The sequence below is a fragment of the Pogonomyrmex barbatus genome, unplaced genomic scaffold (genome assembly GCF_055798465.1).
Source record: "Pogonomyrmex barbatus isolate J1 unplaced genomic scaffold, ASM5579846v1 scaffold22, whole genome shotgun sequence".
In the NCBI taxonomy this organism is placed as follows: Eukaryota; Metazoa; Arthropoda; class Insecta; order Hymenoptera; family Formicidae; genus Pogonomyrmex; species Pogonomyrmex barbatus.
Window position 1 is genome coordinate 1,390,587 of NW_028297119.1, and position 8,760 is coordinate 1,399,346.

General features: G+C 37.1%; 1 protein-coding gene across 10 annotated transcripts in view; it reads right to left on the minus strand.

Moving 5' to 3' along the window:
* LOC105427296 (chromatin assembly factor 1, p105 subunit) overlaps positions 1-8,760 on the minus strand; it is a 798,730-nt gene that overhangs the window by 743,200 nt on the left and 46,770 nt on the right. For 7 of the 10 annotated variants that reach the window (XM_089078297.1, XM_089078304.1, XM_089078302.1 and 4 more), the window contains exons 1-2: positions 2,908-3,487; positions 2,586-2,817 (exon numbers count right to left, since the gene is read on the minus strand). The exons of 1 other annotated variant lie outside the window; for it this stretch is intronic. The gene's annotated coding sequence lies outside the window, so the exon portion shown is untranslated. Of the gene's footprint in view, positions 1-2,585; positions 2,818-2,907; positions 3,488-8,737; positions 8,755-8,760 lie in introns of those variants that run through there. 2 more of the 10 variants (XM_089078305.1, XM_089078301.1) reach the window with 1 other exon arrangement.

Sequence of the window (8,760 nt, forward strand, 5' to 3'; positions counted from 1 at the left end):
ATATGATAGGGTTGCTGGCGTTTCTGAGTCTATGGTTCCCCGCAGGCCCTTACTTTCTTATTCTTTCATACGTCAGGGATATATCCGAAAATTTCTCAACAATTATAACAAAATACAACATGAAATTAGGTTAATTCCCTGAATAGATGTATTAGAACTGGCAAAGACTTATTATATTCGATGATCCAAAAGTGGTTTATAAGATCAATTGCAAGGATTGCGAGGCCACCTATGTCGGATAAACTAAACGACAATTCAAAACTAGAATAAACGATGCATATTCATGACATAAAAAAAGTTAATGGCTTCCCATCTGTGGTTTCGATTCATAGAATGAATTTTAAACATGAATTTGATTGGGATAATATTAATATATTCTCGACAAAGAACCTTCATGGAACAAGAGGATTGTTTCCGAAATGATTTACATTAAAAAACAGCCTCAAGGGATTATAAACAAAATGACACGGATTTGTTAACCAATTGCTACTTTCTCATCCTCAATCTATCCCCAGGTTCCAAGCATACTTTCTCCCCTCCACAGAATTTCCCCTTCTAAACTGAATATTTTGATATGTCTTCGTGACGATCTTTTTGTTTGACACGTTCGTGAGTTTCTTTTTGAGATTAACTTGATTGTAACGCCGATCCGTTCTACAATGGGCTATGTGGGTTGTCTCCAAATTTGCATGGTTTTTCTGTCTCGTCGAAATTTATTTAAGATTAATTCCATCTTCCACAATTTACCTTTCTAAATAAGTTCTATATAAGTCCTATATAACTATCATTGTATTCAATACATATTCTTCATACTTAGGACAAGCGTATCTCTCACTCAATGACATTTCCATGCACATTGGCATTATACATTATACATTGTCCACGGCGCTTATACATGGAATTTGCATCGAAAATAAAAAAGGAGGGAGATTCGCTGCAGTTAGGCGTGAAGCGATTACACGTATTTCGAATCATAACCATACAAAATGAGAACATCTGCGTCTGTACAAGATTATTTATTAGGCTTTTTCGCTCACATCAATCCGTTGTTCTTATAATGGTCCGTCCTCGCCGGGCATGTCGTGCGAGTTTGGGTGCGCGGACGTGCTCGTCGGGTTCGGAAATTAATAAGGTTATTTGACTCAGATGTTGGTAAAAGAATATATTTATTTGATGTAATTGATGATACACAGCGGCATTGATTCGCCTAGCTCGCTTGTCGGCAGGTGTTGCATGCTGTTCGCCGTGTTCGGTTTTCGGTGCGCGCGAAGTATGCACGGTGTACTCGGAGTGCGTGGCGCGTGCGTCGGAGCGAGTGATTGGTTCGTGTCGGAGCCTACTGGTCGCATAGGCGCGTGATTGGTTGAACAGCGGTTCGTCGGTAGCACTTGCAGTGCGTGCCGCGTTATTTGGTTTCGCCGCGTAATCGGTGCGCGTTTGAATGCCAGGAGAGAGAATGCTCGCTCTTGTTCGTGAATTCGATACGAGAGACAAGTATACTTGTCGGAGACCGAAAATACTCCGTCCCATGGGCTTATGTAATGGTAAGAGTGGTGAGACCGAGAATGCTTCGTCTCGAAGTTGGAAGATAGGAGGAAACGAGTGACAAGTATACTTGTCGGGGACTAAGAATGCTCTGTCCCGATTTTCTCACTTTTCAGATGGATGATACCTGGTGTCGAGTATGCTCGGCAGAAATCAGGAATGCCTGGTCTCGGTTTTTTCGATATCGGTCGAAGATGTGAACAGATCGGATCGGTCTGGGTGTTTTATCATGAATCGGGTTTATATACCCGGCCGCGTTTGTTAAGTTGTAAAATAGCGCGGGTCGTCGACGGTGTTTGATACGCACGTGGCGAGTGCGTGTTCGGTTGCGCGCGCAACGGTCGGTGCGTTCGGTATCTCGAGCGCGCGCGTCGGTCGGTAGCGGGCGCGGAGCCTGGTCGCACTTATACTTAGAACGGTACGCGAGAGGCATATCGTTACATTCTTAACACCATCGCGCGTTGCCTCATAGTTTTTAAATTCTTAATCGTTTTTATACTTGACATTTTCTTCATAACTATTATTTTCGTTAATTGTCTTTATGTTCCTACCATCATATTGTATTACCGCACTGAAGATGACCTAACATAAGATCGAAACGATGTTTGTGTTTTCATTTTTAATTTTTATTTTCATTATCCATGTACTTAATTTTATTTTTATCATCGACGAATTATATACACATACATCTCTTCCACTTTTATGCTCTTGACTGTTCAGTTTAAATCTTTATAATTTAGATTGCTATTTGAATGCGTGGGACCACGGTAATGACTAGTAAGGTGGCAGTGATCGCGTATCCGCGTGTCGTCCAACGCAAATGATTTCACAAATGTGACAACGCATCACACTACGGTATGCCACTGTTCTCTCGACAACGCTTCTATGGGGACATTCGCGAATAATAAAATTTTTACTCAATGCACCAAGTCTTCGAGTTGCCGAATAAACCACACAACGCAGTCTTCTCCGCGACAAAATCGATACACCGATAACGCGTCATCGTACGGGCATCGCACGTAGTATCCGATGCTAAATACCTCATGCTGATAGGTGTACGATGCGTCTTCCTTCTCTGCCGGTTCTGTTCACCGTAGTATACGCACTCCAAGTTCGCGTATACGATGAATGGAAGTCATTCCTTATTCATGTGATTCTTGAATATGAGCCACTTGCTCACGTCTTTGCAATCGGATGGCGCAATTGTTCATCTGTTCGCAGTTCATTGTATGCGACTGCAATTTTTTAGATGAACTGAAGTAACGTAAACATCTGTAAAAAAAAAGGAAACATGATTTTTTAATATTTAATAAACAATTTATAAGAGAAATAATGAAATTTGTTAAAAATGTGTATACGTACCAGTCGCAAAAGTATTTCTTGTGTTCTTTTTTGTTTTTTGCGAGCTCATGAAAGACAGGTCTTTAATGTACGCAAAGTGCCTCGCATTATCGTTGCGCGGACAACACGCGACGTCCTGTACGCCGCGTACAGCAGGCACGCGAAACACTCCACCAAGGTAGCGACCTGGCTGCACTGCTCCAACAATTCGCGTTCCACTCGCTCTAGATGTTCCATTTTTCTCTCACATTCGATTGATTCATTAGACTTTCAAAGCACCTACTGTGATCCCGCGCACTCAATAATCTATTATATATATCATCTGCAGTTTCTTTTGTCCCTCTAAACCGAAGCGTCGTCATACGTTTGCAACCGAGTCGCAATTTATTTATCTATTTGTTTATAGCAGCCGGATTATCGGCGCTTTTCTTAACATGCCGCGACACGTACAGTCATCAATGCTATTTCTTTATCTAAATCGGAGTATGGTCTTCCGAATCGCAATTTGTTTATAGCAGCCGGAGTATCGGCACTTCTCTCTTAACACGTTGCGACACGTACGTCGATTTCCACGAAAAGCCATCTTATCGCGGCTTTTTTCCTGGAAAAAATTTAAACACGTTATAGCGTTCTTTTGCGAACATGTCGCTACATGTTTGATCACAATAATGAAATTCCTAGAAAGAGGGAGAGAGGGAGAGAGGAAGGATGGGGAAAGGGGATTAACGGTTTGCCATGTCAAAATTTACGCGGATGCGATCAATCCTCCATCGAACGATCTACACGAAAAATACTCCGCTCTTCCATTATTCGTTTGTATGAACGATCAACACACAATGTACTCCGCCAAAGAAAGTAACGCACCGTACGATGGCGAAACAAGGAAGGAACGTAACGCGTAAGTTTCAACTGCATTTTATTTTTTCTGTTTTTTTCCAATATTATGCAATATTATATATTTAATTTCCATTACGCATCATAATTCCATCCAGCATTTCGATAGAGCATCGCGCGATGCGCCTACTGAGCAGACGTTACATTCTGATGACCACAGGCTACAAATTTTTGGAAATTGGAATCAACGTTGGTCCACGGAGTTACGTGGAGATCGCTCTGGGAGATCATCGGGAACAGGAACTGATACTGTCTCTCGAAACGTGGAAGGGACTCTACGAGCAGCGATGGAATATCTATAAATTGCTGCGAAACGATTACAAAGATAATTTTATAAGTGTCGGACCATCAGAGTTTGCCTGATGAACGACATTCGTACGTCTTGAATGACTCTTTGAATGTACGCAATGATGATCGAATCGACGTTACGTCGAATGTTTGATCTAGACGAATGTATCAATGTGACGTTCGATCGACTTGATCGACAGATTCGTCGATACAATTGATGCCAAATATACGCGATTCTCCAACATCGCGTGTGTTGTAACAGATTCCAAGGAAGTACCGAACGCGATACGCGATTGCGATATCTTCAATAGACGTCAACTCATCGATTACGAGCTGTTAGTTTTAGTTTTTAATGTTTAAGAAAAAAAATGTGAATAAAAAATTTTACGCTTAAATGAAAATGTATTTAATTTGTTTAAAAAAATAAAGATATATAATATGCAAAACATTGCATATTATATATATTTCTTTTATTCCTTTCCTCCCGCCATAAAAATAATTATCCAAAAAAAAATAGTCATAAAATTCGTAATAAGAGAGAGCCGCAACGGGAGAGAGAGAGAGATAGGAGATAGTAAGTATACGAGAGAGAGAGAGAGAGAGAGAGAGAGAGAGAAGATATACAATAGAGTCGCAACGGGAGAGAGAGAGATAGTTGGTAAAGGAAAAAATGATATGACAACATAGTGGCGGCGGCGGCAGGCGGCGGGGTAGCAGTCCCCCGCTGACATCATGTCTACGTGCCCTGTCCACAATTTGTTTATCTTCTCATTTATATCATCTCGCCACCTGTTTATTTATTTGTTTATCTTTTTGTTTATATCATCTTCATAGCTACTATCTTATCTATCTCCCCTCCTTCGAGACGTCATGTCCTTCAAGTCGCAATTTTCTATTTGTTTATAATTTATATCAAATTTGTTTATCTACTTGTTTATCTATTTGTTTTTATAACTATCGGATCATACTATCCTCCCTTCCCCGCTCATTTCAAAGACCGCCGCCTCTACCTTTCCTCTCCCTTCTATCCCTCCCGCGCCCATCGTTCCCCCCGCACATCCGCATCCCCCTCGGAGCTCCCGGACTAGAACCGGCCTATACACACTACTACGATGTAGTGATACATTCCTGTTATAAAACCAAAATCATATTTCCTATTAATTATCTCTTATTTTAATTTCACATTTGTAATATGAATGTACATTATAATGTATAATACTTATACATTATAAAACAATAAAATTGAAGGTCAAAAGCAATAATAATTTGTTAACAGAATATGTTTTCTTTATAAATAATGTCTTCATTTAAAAAAAAACAAACAATATAAAACGTTTTCGATTCACAAAGTCTTCTTCAGTATATATAATTAAGCGTCGTATGAACAAAAAAATAATGATAGAATGCTTCTAAATATGAGAACATGTTAAAAATCTACCCAACAGGAATTCATAAGAGACACATCTTAACAGAAATTAAAATTTTGACATGTAATAAAAATTAAATTCGGTTAATAAGAATTATAAGAATTCTAAAAGCGTAAATCGTATTGTCAATAACTGTGTTTGTATAGTTATACTTTATTTTTATAATATGATATATATACAACATATTTTTATCCAAATTGCATTAGAATCTTATTTCATTTTTGTTATTTGTAAACAATGCGCTGCATAAAAGCTCAAGCTCTGATTGATCAAGATCTCAGACCACCATTATGCGCAATGCGCAATTTCACCTTTCTTCTTACACTATTACATTGTAACGGAGCATCTGTAACGCTCCGTTACTACATGCGCTGCGGTCCACACCGTCCGGTGCTGCCCGAACATCCCCGAACATGACCGAACATCACGCGCTCGTCGCTGATCTCGCCGACGGCAGAGCTGTGCAAAATGCGTTAAGAAATAGCGTTTTGACACGCAGACAAAAATCGGATATATAAACGCGTCAAATTTTGTAAACAACCAGTCCTGTCCGATTATCCGACCCGTCCGTTTCCGATACACCGATCCGATCCGAACGACACGAGATTTTCTCGTTCTGAATACCGAGTGTTCTCAGTATTCTCGTTTCGCTCCTATCCGAAAAGTTGGAGTGTTCTCGGATTTTTTCTTCTCCAACCAATACCGAGCACTTTCAGTATTCTCATTTTCCTTCTATCCGAAAAGTCGGAGTATTCTCAGACTTTTCTTCCGACGTACGCGTGTCAAGCGAAATACACGTATTGTGAAAGTCTGTGGTTGCCTTAGCAACCCGTGCGTCTCTGATTTACAGGCTCCCGCGAGTATACGCGTACACATCCTATTTCCGACCGAGCATCAAAGCACTGATAATTACAATCGAACTGTTGTAGCCAAGTCTACAACCAATAATAAAAGTAGTCCGCATGGCAACAAAATAAGGTCGCATGAACCTCGAAAAGTCTTTCGAAAGATGACACAAATGTGTGACCGCCGAAATTGCGACCAGTCTTTCGAAAGACCGCAGAAATGCATCGCGAGAACATTGCGAAAAAGCCTATCAGCAAATTCCTAAATTTGATGATCAAATCGAGCGTAATATTGATTAATCAATATCACGCAACCGATCGACGCAATCGATCAGAATGCTGACCAGGCATCGATCAGACTATATAACCGGTTACACAAGGCGTAATAGATAGAGTCGGGAAACAATCAAACATACCGTGTCGTTCGGAATCGTTATTATCGTGCAAGATATTACACGAGCATAGCGAAGTTCACGCGAGCCGTACTATCAACGTCTCAGGTGACATACTCGGTCGACGGCCGCCAGAGTAACGCGATACGCGCCCGCCGACGTTTAACCGTGTGTGAAAGAAATAAAATAAGTAATATTAAATCCAAGAAATTGTGAAATAAATCAAGTAACATAAAGAAAGTGTGTTAGTGATTTCAAGAAGATTTCCTTCCATTCGTTTGATCCTGCTCGGAGTCCCAATTCCTTAGGCTTAACGAACCCGACTATCTCTAAAAATTAACGTTGTAGCCCATCCGGGGTACAACAGAACATATGCGAGCGGTATCATGTTTTGAAAGACAACGTCTTTTATAAAATTTAACTTTTAACATTTTAAATAAATTGTTTATTTATTAAATCCGAACGTCTGCAATTCTTTTCCGAACTCCGGTATCCGACGAGCATATCCGTTTGACCGATCTGCATCCTCCCTTCCGCACCGATTATTCTGACCGAGGGACGTTATAACATGCATATCAAAAATTTTGTAATTAATAGAGGAGAAGATGGTATTCGAGCACGCCATTTACATTGTATACATAAATTTTCTTAATATATTAATATAAATATTTTTTTTAATTGTAAACTTAATGATTATACACAGTGTAAAGTATCATAAAATATTGTCGACAATCGATTCTAAACTCAAAGTTATGAAAATACTTATTACTTATTAATTAAGACGTTATTTGTAAAAACATAACACAGCATAATGAATTCAAAAAGAATAAGAAAGACAACATGGCTCTCATTAAAATGGACTTAAAAAATATGTTTTGTTTAAAAAAATATTTTGTTACAAAGTTTTATATATATATATATATATATATATATATATATATATATATATATACACACACACACTCGTATATATATATATATATATATATATATATATATATATACACACATTATATATACATACATTATATATATATATATATATATATATATATATATACATATATAAATATTTTTTTTCAAAATAAAATTTTAAAAAAGATAGCAATAAATACATACCATAAATTTTTAATATACTGATACTGACTATACGGATATTGATTTACTTGTCAGAAAGTAGATATGCAAATTTATAAAGTACTGTTTTTACAAAATAAATGAACTTTTAAACTTGAATCATTAATTTCTCAATATTTTTTCTTAAAGAATTATAAAGTATTATAAAAGAACATTATTTTCAGAAGTCATAAACATATTTTTTTTCAGTTCCCTCAGTCAGAGCAAACTATGTATACACATTTCGCTCATTAAGTTGTATCCATAACTGAACATAAATTAGATTGTCAAGAAAACTGCAATCAATTTATCGGATAATTTACTTTTATGGAAATTTTGGAAAAGAAATCATCTTATCAGCATGCATAAGGGGCTATATTAGCACAATATCAACTGTTTAACTTTGTATAACTCAAAATGTGATCAAATAAAATGTTAAATAAAAAGTATTAAAGTGTACATATATTTGTGTTCAATATACATAAGTTTAAGAAGAAAAAGGAAATATGTACAATTATATATAAATTAAATAATTATATATGTATTATATAAAAATACCTTAAAAATGTTTAGAAATACTCGAAGTAATAATAAAAATAATAATAGAAATAGATAAATGCCATATGCCATATGCATATATGTATTGGCATAACGCCATTGCATAACGGCAAATTATTAAATAAGTAATTAACAAAATATGTCATTTATTAAACAATAAAATATTAAAAATTATATTCAATCATTATATTCACAAAAGCCATAATGCCATCACCTTCTATTATTCGACAGAAAAATATTAATATTGTAAATCAGCGCTTTTAAATATTATGTTAATTTCTGTCAAATATTGAACATGAAACAAAATAATTATCAGGTACTTCTTACTGACCTGTGGAGTTGTGTGGACAGAGT